Consider the following 18,281-nt stretch of genomic DNA (forward strand, 5'->3'; position numbering starts at 1 on the left):
CTATATTCTTTCACTCTGGTTCTATCCCCTCTCCCCCGTCTCTCTGCCTCCTGTGGCTCCTCCGATTGGCCTCCTAGTTCGTACTGACTCTCCTTTCTCATGGCTCCATCTCAGAACAACACCCGGAGCTCTTCCCCTCTTCGCACTCATCGCTTGCTAAGGACACTGATGTGCACCCTCCAACCCGATCCAACAAAATACCCACAGTGCCTTCAGATTCCATCTGCTATTGTTCAGAATATTCACATTCTCATAACATTGCACATTCCCTGAATATACTCTCGCTAAACATGCAAGGGCTCAATCAACCAGGTAAAGTAAAGATATAGCTGATTACTGCAACAAACTGAAAGGCAACATTATTCTCCACCAGGAGCTATACCTCAGATCTATACATGATGTGAAGTTCTACAGCCCATGGATAGAAGCCATTAGTAACTCCCCAACCCCCCAAAAGAAACACGGTGTAGCTACGCTTATCTAAAAAAAGCCAGAAATTCTGTGGTCTCCTATATCCATGACCAAGTGGGAAGGTGGCTTGTCTCTAAATGAAAATAAGAGAGCTAGAATTTTTGATTAAACATATATGCTCTAAATTACAATGCATGTGAATTTTGGAGAGACCTAGATCAACAAATATCAGACCTGCCAAAGAACCTGGGCATTCCCACTCCTGAGGCGGATAGCCGGGAGCTGCATTCCTGAGCATATTTTTAAAAATATTTTAATCTTTGAGTGTGCTAATAATCTGTGTATTTTACTGAAAGAAGCCTAACCTTCAGTCCATGCTGACACTGTTTTAGGAGCCTGCTGATCACGAGCAGCGCCTCCCTCGACTCGCCAAAACGCCCTCTGGCCGCCGCCATTGACGGCGTGTAACGAGGCCACGCCCCCTCTCAGGCCACGCCCCCCCGCCGAGCTTAAAAGCGCTGAATGCGAGCGCATTTGCAAAACTCCCACTCCTGAGGCGGATAGCCGGGAGCTGCATTCCTGAGCATATTTTAAAAATATTTTAATCTTTGAGTGTGCTAATAATCTGTGTATTTTACTGAAAGAAGCCTAACCTTCAGTCCATGCTGACACTGTTTTAGGAGCCTGCTGATCACGAGCAGCGCCTCCCTCGACTCGCCAAAACGCCCTCTGGCCGCCGCCATTGACGGCGTGTAACGAGGCCACGCCCCCCCGCCGAGCTTAAAAGCGCTGAATGCGAGCGCATTTGCAAAACTCCCACTCCTGAGGCGGATAGCCGGGAGCTGCATTCCTGAGCATATTTTAAAAATATTTTAATCTTTGAGTGTGCTAATAATCTGTGTATTTTACTGAAAGAAGCCTAACCTTCAGTCCATGCTGACACTGTTTTAGGAGCCTGCTGATCACGAGCAGTGCCTCCCTCGACTCGCCAAAACGCCCTCTGGCCGCCGCCATTGACGGCGTGTAACGAGGCCACGCCCCCTCTCAGGCCACGCCCCCCCGCCGAGCTTAAAAGCGCTGAATGCGAGCGCATTTGCAAAACTCCCACTCCTGAGGCGGATAGCCGGGAGCTGCATTCCTGAGCATATTTTAAAAATATTTTAATCTTTGAGTGTGCTAATAATCTGTGTATTTTACTGAAAGAAGCCTAACCTTCAGTCCATGCTGACACTGTTTTAGGAGCCTGCTGATCACGAGCAGCACCTCCCTCGACTCGCCAAAACGCCCTCTGGCCGCCGCCATTGACGGCGTGTAACGAGGCCACGCCCCCTCTCAGGCCACGCCCCCCTCGCCTCCCCACACTACAAAAATGTGCCATTGGAGGAAGCGCAGCGGACGAGCGCAGCGGGAGCGCCGTTTGCGCGCCGAAGGCGCGCCTAAGGCAAGCCCGTCTGCGCCCGTCCGCGACCGGCCTGCGACCAGCGCCAGCCATGCTGCCCGCGCCCACAAACAATGGATAGTCTGGTCCAGTGAGGAGCTCCGGGCTCTGAATGCTGCTACTATCTGTCAGACGCCTGAATTTAATCTGGCGACTCAGGCTCTCCCTCCCCACTGCCCACGCTGCCATATGTCTTTAGGCACAGTTCCCTCTTTAACAACTTCACTCCTCAAAAAAGCTAGCAAACCCTCTCGTAACACCCCTTCCACCCAACTTAGGATCGGATTACTTAACTGCAGATCTCTTCCCAAGCATGCTAATGACCTATGCTTGCTCATAACGGACTCGCATTGGGACGCTCTATGCCTCACAGAGACATGGCTCAATGAAGACAACATGGCATCCATTTCGCTAGCAATCCCGCCAGGCTTTAAAATGAGCTTCTCCAATAGAAAGGAGGGCCGAAGAGGAGGTGGAGTGGCTTTCATTTACAACGAGAATTACACTCTGTTGTCTTCCACTCCTACCTTACTCCCAAGCATCGAGGGGCTACGCGTTTGCCTCCAAATTACCCCCCAATTATCTCTTACAGGCCTAGTTATTTATAGACCCCCTGACTGTCCGACATCAGCCCTGTGTGAGCTTACGGACTTTATCATCCTAAACTCTCTAGACCACTCTTACTTTTTTGTAGCCGGCGATTTCAATCTCCACGCCGACAATCCCGACTGCCCACAGGCCTCCCATTTTATCTCTACCCTGCAATCGGCCAATCTGACTCAAGCTATTACAGGCACCACGCATCGGGCAGGGCATATGCTCGATCTTTTCTTTTCCAACATACCAAACACAACAGCCTCCTCTCCGCTACCGCTGCTCTGGACGGACCACTACCTAACTACCATGACCATCTCAATCCCCCCCCAATCTCAGAGCACTGGAAAGCGATCCTATGTGCGGAGAAAATGGGACAATCTAACAGCGGACAAATTATGTCCAGCACTTCGCGCGACCCCCATACCCCTTACCTCGGATGCTAATTCCGATGCTGCTTCTCTGAACTTGTGGATAAGCAAAACAGTGGACTCTATAGCGCCGGCCAGTATTGCCACATCACGGAGAGAATCTCCCTCTGCACCGTGGTTCACCCCTGAACTCAAGGCCGAAAAAAGTAAATGTAAAAGACTGGAACGCCTTTGGCGAGCTAACTATTGCGACGCTGCCAAATCCAGCTATAAAAAAGCCCTTCATGCTCTACACTTATCTATTAAAAAAGCCAAGAAAAACTTCTTTGAGGCCTCCATCATACAGGCGGAACAATCAAGCAAAGAAGTATTCAAGATTGTTCAATCTTTTTTCAAGCCCAGAGCTATCGAGACGGATATCATCCCTTCAGTAAATCTCTGCGAATCCATTTCAGACTTTTTTGATACCAAAATTTTAAAAGTCTATGACACTTTTAGGGACCCTGAGCCGACATTAATGGATGAGCTAAGAGTCTCTGAGTGCCTCATTACCCCTTTAAATCAATTTCAGCCTATCTCCCTCTCTGAAGCAGTAAAAGAAATACAAAAATGTAAATCGGGAGGCCCGGACGATCCCTGCCCACCTAAACTGTGGAAACTAATGTCGGAAGCAATTGCAGTGCCCCTCCTACACATATGGAACACGTCCATTGCTACGGGCACGTTTCCGGACTGTTGGAAACAGGCCACACTTCTCCCGCTGAAAAAAAAACCCCAAGGCGCACCGGATGATCTGAACAATCTCCGACCCATCTCTCTCCTTGCAGCCCCCGGCAAAATGCTTGAAAAAATAATCCAGCGGCAGCTTAACAAATTTATTGAAGACAGCGGCGCCCTACATGAAACTCAGTCGGGCTTTAGGGCCGGTTTCAGCACCGAGACGGCCCTCATTGAGGTTGCCGAGTCTATCAGGTGGTCCTTAGATTCAGGGGCATCAGCTATGCTGGTGCTCCTGGATCTATCAGCTGCTTTCGATACTGTAGATCACAGCAGATTGCTGACCCGACTTAAGGACATAGGTATTGGAGACATAGCTCTCAACTGGCTACTCTCCTACCTCACTAATCGCTCCCAGAAAGTGGCCTTGGGCCCCTTCTCTTCTGGACCAAAAAATCTCTGGTGTGGCGTCCCACAAGGGTCGGCACTCAGCCCCCTGCTGTTTAATGTATACTTGGCCCCACTCTTTACCTTGATTGCCAAATGGGGGGTCAAGGCAATATCCTACGCGGACGACACGCAATTAGTCTTCCCATACACAGACATGTCCGAGGCAGCATTTAGCAAAATCAGGGGCTGTCTGCAAGACGTGGCCAAGTGGATGAACACAAACAAACTTAAAATGAACGCGAGCAAAACGGAGGTGCTATTCTTTGGTAACCCCAAACATCCCCCTCCGGATCTGTGGTGGCCAACGGAAATGGGCCCTGCCCCATCTCCCAGCCCCCATGCAAAAAATCTAGGAGTAAAATGGGATGAGAAGTTGTCTTTTTTGCCGCATATACAACAGCTCACCACGGGCTGCCTGCATAAACTCAAAAATTTGCGGAAATTTCTGCCTTTGCTACCAGTTGAGTGCCGGAAAACGGTTGTTCACGCAACAATCACTTCTCGACTCGATTACTCTAATGGCCTCTATCTTGGTCTACCTAAATATGCGGTGCAACGCTTACAAATCGTGCAGAATGCGGCTGCGAGATTAATAAAACGGGTCCCTTTTAGGCAGCATATCTCTCCGCATCTGCACGAGCTGCACTGGCTACCAGTGGCAAGCAGAATTAAGTTCAAAGTGCTAACCCTGGCTTTCAGAGCGCTAAAAGGCACATGTCCAAACTATCTGAAACTCCGACTTCCCCGCTACCACCAAAAACGTGAGCTACGCTCAAACTCCCTACTCAAGCTAACTGTACCGCACATAAGGAAAGCGAGACTTGGAGGCAGGTCCTTTTCGGCCGGCACGGCGAAACTTTGGAATACCCTGCCTCCTGCCATCCAATCCGCCACGTCAGAAGCAAGCTTTAGGAAACTCCTAAAAACCTGGCTTTTTACGCAATAATCCTGCCCCCCTTCCTGACTACTTACTCTTGTTGTGGGACTCTCTAGCGCCGGGACACCTCCCCAGAGGTAGCTGTTCGCGCTCAATAAATTTCTGTATTATTATTATTATTATTATTGTCTTGGGCAGTGACTTTAACCTTCCCGTGGATGGCAACCTCAACAGAATTTACACGTATAAATATATAAGGATAAAGGCTCACAAACAAATGAGGATTTGTTTCAATAACAATAATTTGATAGATGTTTAGCGGCTTTGTAATCCTATGGGGAATGACTACACATTTTACTCTGCTTCACATCACTCACTCATACGCATAGATTCCATTATGGAGAGCACAACGATGCACCACCTTACTCAGACCCTTAAAATCAAACCCATCTTGATCTCCGATCTTGCCTGTGTATCGATTCAATTAAGACTCAACAGTACTACTCGACCACCCCACCAATGGGGACTCGATGACGACCTTATTGATGACTCCTCTAACAAACAAGAAATAGAAACAGCCATCAAGAACTTACTCAAAGAAAATCGCCCTAACAACACCTCTGGCACAACCCGTTGGGATGCCCTTAAACAACCCTGAGAGGAACTCTGATTCATATGGTTTCTTTGAAAAACTGACATATTGCCAACCAACTAAAAGAACTCAAATTCTGTATCTAAAATCTAAACAGCCAACTCAGACCCTCTGAAGCTCAGCGCTCCTCCCAAAACTCTACTCGACACAATAGGAATATAGTCAAATCAGAAAGCTCAAAAGTGGATTGACGTCATCAAAGTGTACTGGCTCTGTAACAACAACAAACCTGGTAAAGCTTTAGCTAGCTATATGAAATACACAAAAAAGCACTCATATCATCTATCAAAAAAAATTGGTGATATAACCACATTCATCCCTGACATCATAGGCTCGTTTAAACACTTCCATGAGGATCTTTAGAACTCCAGCCCTCCCCTCTAAAATTAACAAATACCTTAACTCTTGTAAAACTTCCATCACTATCTCCACAAGACTCTCTTGGCATCAGCAAACTCATTTCAGAGGAAGAGGTCAAGACAGCTATCTCTTAAAATAAGGAAAGCTCTGGCTACGCAGAAAAATGTTATAAAACAATTACAGACATGCTGACTGAATTTCGATGCGCGCACTGCATCGCATTTGGTGATGCAGTGCACGCAACGAAATTCGTTATACTTAATTTATATGTTTACTTACCTGTAAAGCTCCGTAATCCATGCATTACTACCCCCCACTCTGCCCTCCCTTTCCCCACATCACTGCCCGGCAGGTACTCCCACTACCAGCCGTGGCTGAAAACCAAACACTTATAAGGTCACAACGGCGAGACCTATTGGCTATGCCAAGGCTTTTTGGTACTTGGTCTTCCATGACCAGAGCCATCCCAGGAGAGTCGTGGGTTTCTCCCACTCAAGCGACTCACACCTGAGACCAGAATCTCTCATGATGACAGAGACCGTGTATTTCAGCAAGTCCAGCAGTGAAATATCACTGCTACCCATGACAGCAGGACAGAGAGAATGACCCCCACATTAGGAGTGTCAATAAACTGAGCACAGGCACCGAAAGCTGCAGGACCATGAAAATTAAAAAGGCTGTTCGGAACAGCACCACCACCGTGGGGCACTGTGTCGTCCATGGCGTGCAATGCCACTGCACAGTTCACTGCACCAGGCTCTGTGCATCATGGCCATCACAGACAACACACAATGCAATAACACCAGATTAACGTGGGTGAAATATCAAAAACCAAACAATGCCAAAGAGGGTATACAGGCACATACAGATGCACTGTGCTTGCTATGCTTAACTGCACAAGTAAGTATCCTGGTGTGCAGTCAATAAAACCGACGCTGCGCTTACATAATACCCTTCATAATGTTTCGGGGCTGTAAATTCGGCCACAGCACTCTTGCATCACAACATTTTTGCCCTCAACATTCTGGAGTACATTTTTGGGCATTACCTGGGTCTCTCCTCATGTCAGCATGGCGTGCTGCCTGCTGCATAAAAGAGTGCAAACCTCCCTCACCCCACCCCAATAAAAGGGAAATTTATGGCTCTTGTTTTCACCTTAATAATACAGCATTTTATAAAGCGCGAGCAGCTACCTCACGAGGAGGTGTCCCGGCGCTAGGAAGAACACAGTTGACCAGGAGACTAGGAGAAAGGAAGCTAACGTGGTTGGGTAAAGAGCCAGGTCTTTAGCAGCCGCTTGAAGCAAGGTTCAGTGGGGGCTTGCTGAATTGCTGGGGGTAGGGTGTTCCATAACTTTGCAACATTTGCCGAAAAGGTTCGACCCCCCCAAGCGAGCCCTTTTTGCTCATGGGACTACAAGTTGAACACGGCAATTGGAACGAAGCGCACGGGTCTGTGAGTATCTCGGGAGCCGGATTTTCAAATATTTAGGACAGGTGCCAAACAGAGATCGGTAGGCCAATGTAAGTGCCTTAAATTTGATTCTGCCGGCAACTGGTAGCCAGTGCAGTGCAGGCGAACACTTTATCTTTAAGCAAGCTGCTGCCCTGCCATACTTCTGGCTTACCCCAGCAAATGGTGCCATTAAAATGTGACCATTCTCCAACCACTCTATTACACCTTGAGTAGGTCGTCCGTCTGGGGATACCAGTCAAGATAAAGTATGTACGGAAGCTGCTGTCTGACTACTAGTATTTTCTACAACAGTCTAAAAAGGAAAAGATGGTACAAACAAAATGGAAGACAGGCTTTGACGTCAAACAGGGTCTAAATGCATATGCGCACAACTAATCATTTCTCCGATGCACAATTAAAATAAATGCAATAATACATTGCTTATTATTATTATATATCACTGTGCACTCACAAATTTTGCTGTCACTTAACGCTGTGGATGGCGTACTGGTTTTATCGTCCTTCAAGGCAGAAAGACAGAGCCTACTTGAAAACGGCTGTCTGTAGCTTGCTCGTAAATCTATACAACAGTCGCATTGACCCACCGAGCTATTTTAATCGCGCCTCACAGTACTGCTGTATCGTTGGAGCTGCCGAAGATAAGTGATTCAATGTCATAACGCGCAGCCGCTTTGCACTAACACAATAACTTTGAAACGCTGCATCGGGGTCTGTTTAGTGGACGTTAAGTTCGTACCAGGTATTGCTGTCTGCTTGAATATAAAGTCATTCAGAAAAGGGGGTGGTGATGAACAGAGTGTCTGAATTAAGCAGACCACTCTTACCCAGTCCAAAGATCAGGGCTTGATCCATCACCGTTTTTTAGCTCACTGCACCATCCCAGCTCAGAACTTGGCTATATGCAAATTAGTCTGTTCCTGTCCCAGTGCATGATGGGAACAGGGCAAACCAAACTACCAAGCCAATTCTTATACTGGGAAGGAAACAAGTTTCCGGGGACCGGTTTCTGGCATTTCAGCCGTCGTCGGCCCGGCTTGCTTGAATCCTGATGGTGCAATGAGCAAGGGACTCACATCTGAGTATACCCTTCCACGCTTATGGTGGACACAATGATTCAGAAAAGGGGGTGGTGATGAACAGAGTGTCTGAATTAAGCAGACCACTCTTACCCAGTCCAAAGATCAGGGCTTGATCCAACACCGTTTTTTAGCTCACTGCACCATCCCAGATCAGAGCCTGGCTATATGCAAATTAGTCTGTTCCTGTCCCAGTGCATGATGGGAACAGGGCAAACCAAACTACCAAGCCAATTCTTATACTGGGAAGGAAACAAGCTTCCGGGGACCGGTTTCTGGCATTTCAGCCATCGTCGGCCCGGCTTGCTTGAATCCTGATGGTGCAATGAGCAAGGGACTCACATCTGAGTATACCCTTCCACGCTTATGGTGGACAAAATGATTCAGAAAAGGGGGTGGTGATGAACAGAGTGTCTGAATTAAGCAGACCACTCTTACCCAGTCCAAAGATCAGGGCTTGATCCATCACTGTTTTTTAGCTCACTGCACCATCCCAGGTCAGAACCTGGCTATATGCAAATTAGTCTGTTCCTGTCCCAGTGCATGATGGGAACAGGGCAAACCAAACTACCAAGCCAATTCTTATACTGGGAAGGAAACTAGCTTCCGGGGACCGGTTTCTGGCATTTCAGCCGTCGTCGGCCCGGCTTGCTTGAATCCTGATGGTGCAATGAGCAAGGGACTCACATCTGAGTATACCCTTCCACGCTTATGGTGGACAAAATGATTCAGAAAAGGGGGTGGTGATGAACAGAGTGTCTGAATTAAGCAGACCACTCTTACCCAGTCCAAAGATCAGGGCTTGATCCATCACCGTTTTTTAGCTCACTGCACCATCCCAGCTCAGAACCTGGCTATATGCAAATTAGTCTGTTCCTGTCCCAGTGCATGATGGGAACAGGGCAAACCAAACTACCAAGCCAATTCTTATACTGGGAAGGAAACAAGCTTCCGGGTACCGGTTTCTGGCATTTCAGCCGTCGTCGGCCCGGCTTGCTTGAATCCTGATGGTGCAATGAGCAAGGGACTCACATCTGAGTATACCCTTCCACGCTTATGGTGGCCCATATAGGTGTGGCAGGGTATACTCAGACATGAGTCCCTTGCTCACTGCTCCATTAGGATTCAAGCAAGCCGGGCCGACGACGGCTGAAATGCCAGAAACCGGTCCCCGGAAGCTTGTCTCCTTTCTGGTGAAGAATTGGCTTGGTAGTTTGGTCTGCCCTGTTCCCATGATGCACTGGGCCAGGGACAGACTAATTTGCATATAGCCAGGTTCTGAGCTGGGATGGGGCAGTGAGCTAAATAACGGTGATGGATCAAGCCCTGATCTTTGGACTGGGTAAGAGTGTTCTGCTTAATTCAGACACTCTGTTCATCACCACCCCCTTTTCTGAATTGAATATAAAGTCAGGCATCTGTCTACTTGCAATGCATCCGGCCTAGCGCCTATATAATCTGGGGGCTTTAAAGCGCGCACCCCTCTCTCTCACCAAAATCAGAGTGACCAGCTCTTAGGATCATTTCGGCACACTGTTGGCAATGCTACCTTTTCACAGCCGTCTAAGCACGTGCATGCTACGGAAGTAGAAGGAATTACTTCTCCAACAGTGCAAGTGGGCAGATGTTGGTCCCACTGCAATGTTGCAGAAGCTTGACCAGGCACACGTTGGGTTCTACCCTCGGCTGCTCCACTTGGTCAAAATAGCTTGACCGTGAGCAAATCCCATGGTTAAAGTTTCATGCCGACTTTGCAATGAGTCAACTATCAGAACAGGAGCGAGGTGATCTCAACTTGGGCCCTACACGCCCTCTGCAAAGCGCCTAGAAGCGATTCAGGTCATCGTGTACTGATAAAACAGTCTTGTTTACTTCATGGAAGACAAATAAAACAAGCAATTTAAAAGTACAATGATGGGAAGAGCTTCTATCTAAACTCAGCAGCGCAACAGGCTCATGAAATGACCGGCTTAGCTTCTCCTTGTGCTCGCAAATGGAAAGTTTATTTTTTTAAAAACAAGCGCTGAAACACAAACACGTGGAGCACTAAAAGCCGGCAGCTGTGTGGACAAAGGTTTTCCTGTGGTGCACGGCATTTACCTTGCGGGAGCCAGCAGATAATTGCTAACATATGGCACTGCTGCTCGCTCCCGAAAGGCAATCGCCAAACGTGCACGAGGGCTCGTTGGGAACAGTGCAAAACATGCACGAATTTCCAATAAAGCCTGGAGCGATTCCAAAAGGTCTCTAAAGCAGCGCCTCCGTGCTGCTAGTCGAGACCTAAAAAAATGAAAGATCTCCTCGCCACATTGTCTCCAAAAAATATCACATGGTGGGGACAGGTGAGCACAGAAAAATGATGATACCACCCTTGATCAATTTTATATCCAGCATGCTCCCTGTCTCCTTATCCGTCACCGTCTTCAAATCTGTGGATTTAGCCATTTCTAAATTCATATGGTAAAAGAAAAAAGGGAGAATCTCTATGAAAATCCTGAAGAGGAACAAAAGCTCTGGTGTCATAAATATTGCAGACTATGCCCGATATCAAAGAGTGTTCCTGATTTCCCAGGGATCCTGGTGGTTGAACCAACATGATCTGAACCCTCTCCTCCTTGGCTTTCCATTGAGATAGACCTCACAACTCGCCTACCTCTCAGCTCCATTCTCACAATTCATAACCTAGCGAAACTCCCATTAGATCACTCTAAATCCATTCTGTTGGATAAAGTATCCTCACTCCTCCAACTCGATACACACCTTACACACAAACTACAAGGCTCGGCCCTCGCGTCCCTTTGGTTTACCCACCAGATCACAATCTGCCTCAGCTGGGACCAGAAAGGAATAAACAACATAAAAATCATTAGATCCTTTGGCAACCCTATCTATCCCCTTCTCTAACATAAAATCCAGCAATGACCTACCTAATATTGACTTCTACAAATTCCTAGTCTTCAATGGAGCTTTGACCAAGCTGAAGCTCCCACATGAATCAGACCTACCGAACTTACTAATCACCCTAAAACAACGAGGCTGTACTGCCTCCCAATTATACAAACTCCTTGACACTCACAACGGGCTCTTGTTGAAACCATTTATCATAATATGGGTACTGCATATTTCGGTGGCCAACAACCTACATAGTAATGAAACGTGCTCGCAAAAAAATTGGAAATCTCCCTTTGACTCAAACATTCCTCCCACCATAGCACAAGAGTAGTAAGCCGGGATACCACTCATCAAAAAATCCTGGTCGCAATTTTGACATGTCTGGTCGCAAAAGGCTGGTCGCAATTTTGACAGCTTTTGACATGTCTGGTCTTAAACTTCTGGTCTCATTTTTGACAGTTTAAGACCAGGACTGTTTAAGACTAGGGTTTGATCTGGCCTTAAACAGTCTGGTCTTAAACTTCTGGCCTTAAATTTAACAGCTAGGGCAGCAAAAACATGTGGTAATTGTGTATGTGTTTAAAAGTGCATAGAAAAACTGCCTGGTTGCAGGCTGGAATGTCTGGGCACTTTTAAAACTGGGGGTTTGCAGCCTGCTGCTGTTTGAACAGCTGCTGGGGCAGGCCTGAGTTCCCCAGCCCAGGGCCTGGGAAGAAGAATGTGTCATGTAGGTGTCAAAGCTGTAAAGGGTCCTCACGGTCTTAAACTCCTGGTCTCAATTTTGACAGTTTAAGACCAGGACTGTTTAAGACCAGGGTTTGATCTGGCCTTAAACAGTCCTGGCCTTAAACTTATGGCCTTAAATTTAACAGCTAGGGCAGCAAAAACATGTGGCAATTGTGTATGTGTTTAAAAGTGCATAGAAAAAAACTGCATGGTTGTAGGCTGGAAATGTCTGTGCATTTTTAAAACTGGGGGTTTGCAGCCAGCTGATGTTTGAACAGCTGCTGGGGCAGTCCTGAGTTCCCCAGCCCAGGGCCTGGGAAGAAGAATGTGTCATGTAGGTGTCAAAGCTGTAAAGGGTCCTCACGTCTTAAACTCCTGGTCTCAATTTTGACAGTTTAGTTCCAATTTGACGTGGCTGGCAGGAAATTTGACATATGAGTCCCAAGGTAGATTCTGTTCCCGGGCTCCCTAATTCCCAGGAGAAGGGGTCACGTAGGGGTGAAGAGTTTTACACCGGCCCCCATTGTCTAACCCCACTCTTCCCAGGATAGGCCTTGAGTTTGAGTAACAGGTGTCAAAGTAAACAATGTTGTACTGTTTATACTGTACAAGGATATAAAAAAAAGGTTCCCATCCAAAGGCCACCATGACATTGTTCTAAACACCCCTCAAGTCATAAAGGGGCGTGGGGGGCTTCTAATTAGCATGCTAGGACAGGTATAAAAAGGCCCCTCATGGAACACTGCCAAACACCCATTCAAAAAACCCCCTTTGAGGAGCGACTGGCGTGGATTGTTCTGCTGTACCTGGAGGACTCCTGCATCTACAACCCAGTCAGAAAACCTTTGTGGATTTCTACACCATCAAGCCCTTCAAAACCTTGGGGAGTGACTGGCCTGGATTGTTTTGGAGCCAACCCAAGGAACTTAAGGCAAGAATGGACCGGAGCAACTTTTCCCAGATTGACACCGCCTGTCAACATGTAGAGAAGGTAAATAATGGATGGCGCAATGGTGTATTAGGGTGTACATGTAGTTTGGAAAAAAGTTGCACTTTTAAAAAATAGTACTATGTAGTGTGGATTGTAAACTGTTAATCTTTAAGGCGATGTGCTGTGTTTAATGTGAATAAAGGTTTTGTTGAAGGATGGAGTTTAAAAAGACCTGAATTGTAATGTAAAGGTATTTAAAATGAATAAAGGTTTTGTTGAGTTTAAAAAGCTATGTGTGTAGGTATTTAGTGTTAATGGGGTGGTGACGTAGGGTAGAGTTTGCAGGCTATGTATTTAAGGGGCATAATGTTGTAGGCCTTAGGAGGGTACATGCAGAGTGGAACAGGGTATTTTACAGCTCATAGAAACATTTAACCACACTGTAACGGTACCATAGGGGCTTTAAATAATATACAGGGCATATAATTAAAAAAATTAATAATGCCTGGTTGCACTCACCAAACCGCTGTAGAGAGTTGGAGGGGTCCATGGAGGGCTCCGGGGTCCTTGCTGCTCCTTGGGGGGTCCTGAGGGCCTTGTATTTAAAAAATAAATAAACCCTGGGGCCAGTTGTCCAGGGGGGCTCCTGGTGGGGCGCCATAGTCCCTTGGGGTGTCCTGGGGGTCTCTGGGTCCCTAGTGCAGCGTTATTTTTAAAAATATGCCCCCAGAGCCCGCTTGCCTCGGGCGCTGCTCTGGGGGTGGGGGTCGCGGTGTCTCTGGGCCTCCGCGGCCGTTCCTTATGTAAATAAAATGCCCCCAGAGCCCGCTTGCCTCGGGCGCTGCTCTGGGGGTGGGGGTCGCGGTGTCTCTGGGCCTCCGCGGCCGTTCCTTGTGTAAATAAAAGGCCCCCAGAGCCCGCTTGCCTCGGGCGCTGCTCTGGGGGTGGGGGTCGCGGTGTCTCTGGGCCTCCGCGGCCGTTCCTTGTGTAAATAAAATGCCCCCAGAGCCCGCTTGCCTCGGGCGCTGCTCTGGGGGTGGGGGTCGCGGTGTCTCTGGGCCTCCGCGGCCGTTCCTTGTGTAAATAAAAGGCCCCCAGAGCCCGCTTGCCTCGGGCGCTGCTCTGGGGGTGGGGGTCGCGGTGTCTCTGGGCCTCCGCGGCCGTTCCTTGTGTAAATAAAAGGCCCCCAGAGCCCGCTTGCCTCGGGCGCTGCTCTGGGGGTGGGGGTCGCGGTGTCTCTGGGCCTCCGCGGCCGTTCTTTTTAAAAAATAATCCCCCACGAGCCCGCTTGCTGCTGGCGCTGCTCGAGGGTGAGGGGTGTAGGGCTCCGGTGTCCTTGGGGGCTGTGAGGGGTATATACCAGCCCCGGGCTCCACGTGGATCCAGCAGCAGGCAGCATGGCGGCGTGAGCTTCTCCGGGGCTGCTGTGTAAGGACCGCCCCCAACAGTGATGAGTTGGTGACATCACTGAAGGGGCGGCCCTAACCCTGCAGCCCCGGTGTGGTTTTTTATTGTTATCTAGCGCTGGACTTTACCCGAATGTGTCAGGGCGCTTCACAATAGCGGGACACGCCTGGGGCATAGCGCTTCACATAAGAACTTGCTGCAAAAAACATAAGGACTAAGGATTACATGCACTACATAAAAAGATACAAACAGGAAAACACACCACGGAGCTGCAGGGCAGGGTCCGCCCCTCCACTGATATCACCAGTGATGAGTTGGTGATATCACTGGAGGGGGCGGACCCTGCCCTGCAGCTCCGAGGTGTTTTTTTTTTTTTTGTGTTTTATTAGCTAGTGCGAACTGTACACGAAGGCTGGCAGAGCGCTTTATATATGACCCATTTGTAAGACATTAGCACTAAGAATTGCATGAGTTACATAAAAAAAAAAGATACAAGTAGAAAAAAATGTAGCGCAGACTTTATCCCAAGTTGTCAGAGCGCTTTACACAAGAACCTGTTTGCAAAACATAGGGACTCAGGATTACAGGTGTTACATAAAAGATACAAACAGAAAAAATACTGTTTGTTAGCGCAGACTTTACCCGAAGGTGTCAGAGCGCTTTACATAAGACACAGTTGCAAAACATAAGGGGAGTGACATGTGTGCCGGTTACAAAAGCAAACGTTAAGTTACATGAGTAATAAATAAAGTGACAAGTGTGCAGGTTACAAGAGAAAACAAAGTACAGTTAGAGCTATAATACTCTAATATAATGCAGAGACTCGAGCACAAGAATAAGCATTATGTAGTCAATTGTGGCAATGGCGCAACTATTTAAAGCACTCAAAATGTGAGAGTTATTAAACAATGTGTTACAAGAGAAAAGTGGCATGTACATGTTACAAAAGAGTAACCGGTATATAGGGTAGTGGTTAAATGTCAGAAGGGCCAGGTGTACCTAAAGTGGTTTACCCCATAAGCAAAGGATATGGCGCAGGTTGTTTTTTAACATATGTTTTAGCGCAGCACATGCAAAGCTTTTTTAAAAATGTGTGTTGGTGCACCCCGCTTATCAGGTTTTAAATGTATACAGGAATTGTTTGAAGTTGTGATACTTTTGTTTAAGAAAGGCGTTTACTAAAACCGCTGCTTTTTTTTTTTTTTTTTTTTTTTTTTTAATGTTTAATACAGGTGCAAGACCCTGCAAATGCAACCGTCACCAATGTGTCCCCTGCGCTGGCCCCAGCTGTAATAAATAGCAACGCTGGGCACTTGTCAGCCCCGCAGCCAGGTATATATATATATTTAGAGTTATGTAGTTCTACGTAGTTTTGTACACCCGTCTCTCAGAAGTTCTCTTTTTTCTAATGGGCTCTCATGTATGTATGCTTTTACAGCTTATGACCCTGACCTACAACAAGCTTTTGACGATTTTATGGAGTACATCGAGGCTCAAGACGCTCTGAACACTGTGCAAAACACTTCAGTTCCTACAGGTAAATAAAAAGACAGCTGTTATTTAAACTGTCTAAGACGCTGGGTAGTTGGTGGGGTAGGCCAGAGTCCTGACCCTGAGGATGTATAGAGGTAATCATCAGAAAAGATGTCTAATGTTGGGTATTATTTTTTCTTTACAGATGTCCCTACGTTATGCCAGGACGTCGTCAAGGTCCAAGAGGCGGCGCAAGTTTCAAAAGAAATCCCTTTGAAGAGGAAAGCTTCAACTTCTAAAGTGGGACCATTGTCAAAGAAAGGAGCTGCAAAAAGACCTCTTTCAGGTGTGTTTTTTTTTTACAAAAGGGCGTGAGAAGTACTAGAGGTGTTACAGACTCTCAAGCAGAAGGCTACAGCTGGTTGTAGCAAAGCCTATATCAAAAAAAGGTGGCTGTGTAGGACGTAGCCCGATGGTGCTTGTATGTGTATTTTTTTTTAATGCTTTCTCTAATATATATATTTTCTGTTTATATTTTAGAAGCGGCTCAGAAACATGCTGCTGAAGAGAGGTCGGTGGAGCCCTTAACGGACATAACAACATCCGTCCAGAACAACGGAAGCGGCGCGAAAGGCGTGAGTAGGCGTGTACGCCAGGAAAAACTCTCTACCTACTACACACCAAGCAACACGCTGAACAACCAACTACAGCAATCTATTCTGCACAGGGGTGGGGTCAACACTGGAGGCCTGCCTACCAACCAGGCCTCCCTTAAGAAGAAACAGCGGGACTCAGAGAACCTCCCCAACCCTTTAAAACGTGTGAAGGCCTGTAAGGTATTCACAGATCCCCAAACAGAACAGTTAAACATGAAGAAGAAGACACCGGAGGTGCTCCAAGAGGGTCAGGCAAAGCTCTTAAGTCCTGAGAAGAAAAGCCCTAGCACCCCTGAGCCCCAAGCTAGCCCCTTAGATTTATCTATAAAAAAGGATGCTAAGCCCTTGAATGAGACCTATACAACCTTGAGCCCCAAGGAGGTGTTAGTTGCACCTGTGGGTGTAGAAGAGGCGTCGCCACCACAACCCCCTAAAACATCGCGCCTCTCAAGGAAACATCTGAAGCTGAAACCGGGGGTCCCTAAGCTACAGTTAGCAGAGACCCTCAGCAACCCTAAGGCAACGCCGGATCCACCAAGCGTCCTGAAACCCCAGACAGTGCCAAATAGAATAACTGTACATGTAGAGGTGCACGCCCCTGAACAGCCCCCAAAACCGGTTGTAAGTGTTCAGGCACAGCCTAGGGTCTCAACAGGTGATACTGCGCAACCCCTAGAAGGTCCTTCTACCACGATTAGCAACTCTCTTGAGGCGTTGAGGGGGTTGGTAGACAACATAGGTAGAACCCCAGAAGCGGTGTACCAAGGGTCTTTGAGCACAGAGGGTTTACAGAACACAGGTAACCAGGCACCACACCCTACCACCGACATTTCAACTAGGCCCCAGGATTACAACGACACCTCCTCACAATCCTCATACCCTTTGTCCCCGAGTACCCCTCCAGGAGCATACGACCCTACCAGCCCCACGGCCATTCACATGTACACCCCCGTGTCCAGCCCCTCTGCCAACCCCGTGTACAGTCCTGTGTCCAGCCCAGCTGCCAATCCCGTGTACAGTCCTGTGTCCAGTCCCATGGCCAGCACCTCTGCCAACCCTGTGTACAGTCCCGTGTCCAGCCCCGTGGCCAGCACCTCTGCCAATCCTGTGTACAGTACCGTGTCCAAACCCGAGGCCAGCACCTCTGCCAGCCGCGTGTACAGGTCCGTGTCCATCCCATGGGACATGCCCGTGTACAGACCCGTGTCCAACCCCGCCTTTGAGGGTTGCAGTATAGATGGGACTGGGGGGTTGCCTCCATTTATAAGACCTCGCAAGGTGTGTCCCCCTAAGCAGGAACAAGATGGGTCTGTAAACACAGAAGATGTATTGAAGACACACGTAAGAGAGATACAGATGGCGGTTCGAAAATTAAAACGGCAGGCGAACCGTGCACTCATAAGAATGGATATGGGGTATTCCAATCTCATCAACAAGAGGGAGGCCCAACATCTGGTCGTGGCCAGGGTTGGGGTTTGTAAAAAAGACATCATACAGATGTGTCAGGCGGCTGTGGCCGACATACAAGGTACACATTCATGACTATGTAAGCACCAACCCCTAAAGACCCCCACAACCACTGGTGCTCATAAGAGACCCTCAAAATATAGCCGTACGGTCCAGAGGTTAGTGACAAAGTCTGGACGCTTTTTAAAACTGCTCAAGCAACGCCCAGTTGGTACCCCACAAACCTTCAAACAAGACACCAATGTTTCCATAGAACCCTTCAAACAAGACACCCCTGTTTCCCTAGACCCTTTCAACCACGGTACCA

The 18,281-nt window shown here is 47.9% G+C and overlaps 2 long non-coding RNA genes across 2 annotated transcripts in view; one reads left to right on the top strand and one right to left on the bottom strand.

The window, feature by feature from the left end:
• LOC144760619 (uncharacterized) overlaps positions 1–18,281 on the bottom strand; it is a 70,195-nt gene that overhangs the window by 13,095 nt on the left and 38,819 nt on the right. The gene's annotated exons all lie outside the window — the stretch shown is intronic.
• LOC144767994 (uncharacterized) lies at positions 14,970–16,177 on the top strand. Its single transcript, XR_013598410.1, has 3 exons — positions 14,970–15,710; positions 15,817–15,915; positions 16,057–16,177. It is a non-coding gene; the product is annotated as an uncharacterized LOC144767994 (long non-coding RNA).

Source organism: Lissotriton helveticus, chromosome 1_1 (genome assembly GCF_964261635.1).
Source record: "Lissotriton helveticus chromosome 1_1, aLisHel1.1, whole genome shotgun sequence".
Classification (NCBI taxonomy): Eukaryota; Metazoa; Chordata; class Amphibia; order Caudata; family Salamandridae; genus Lissotriton; species Lissotriton helveticus.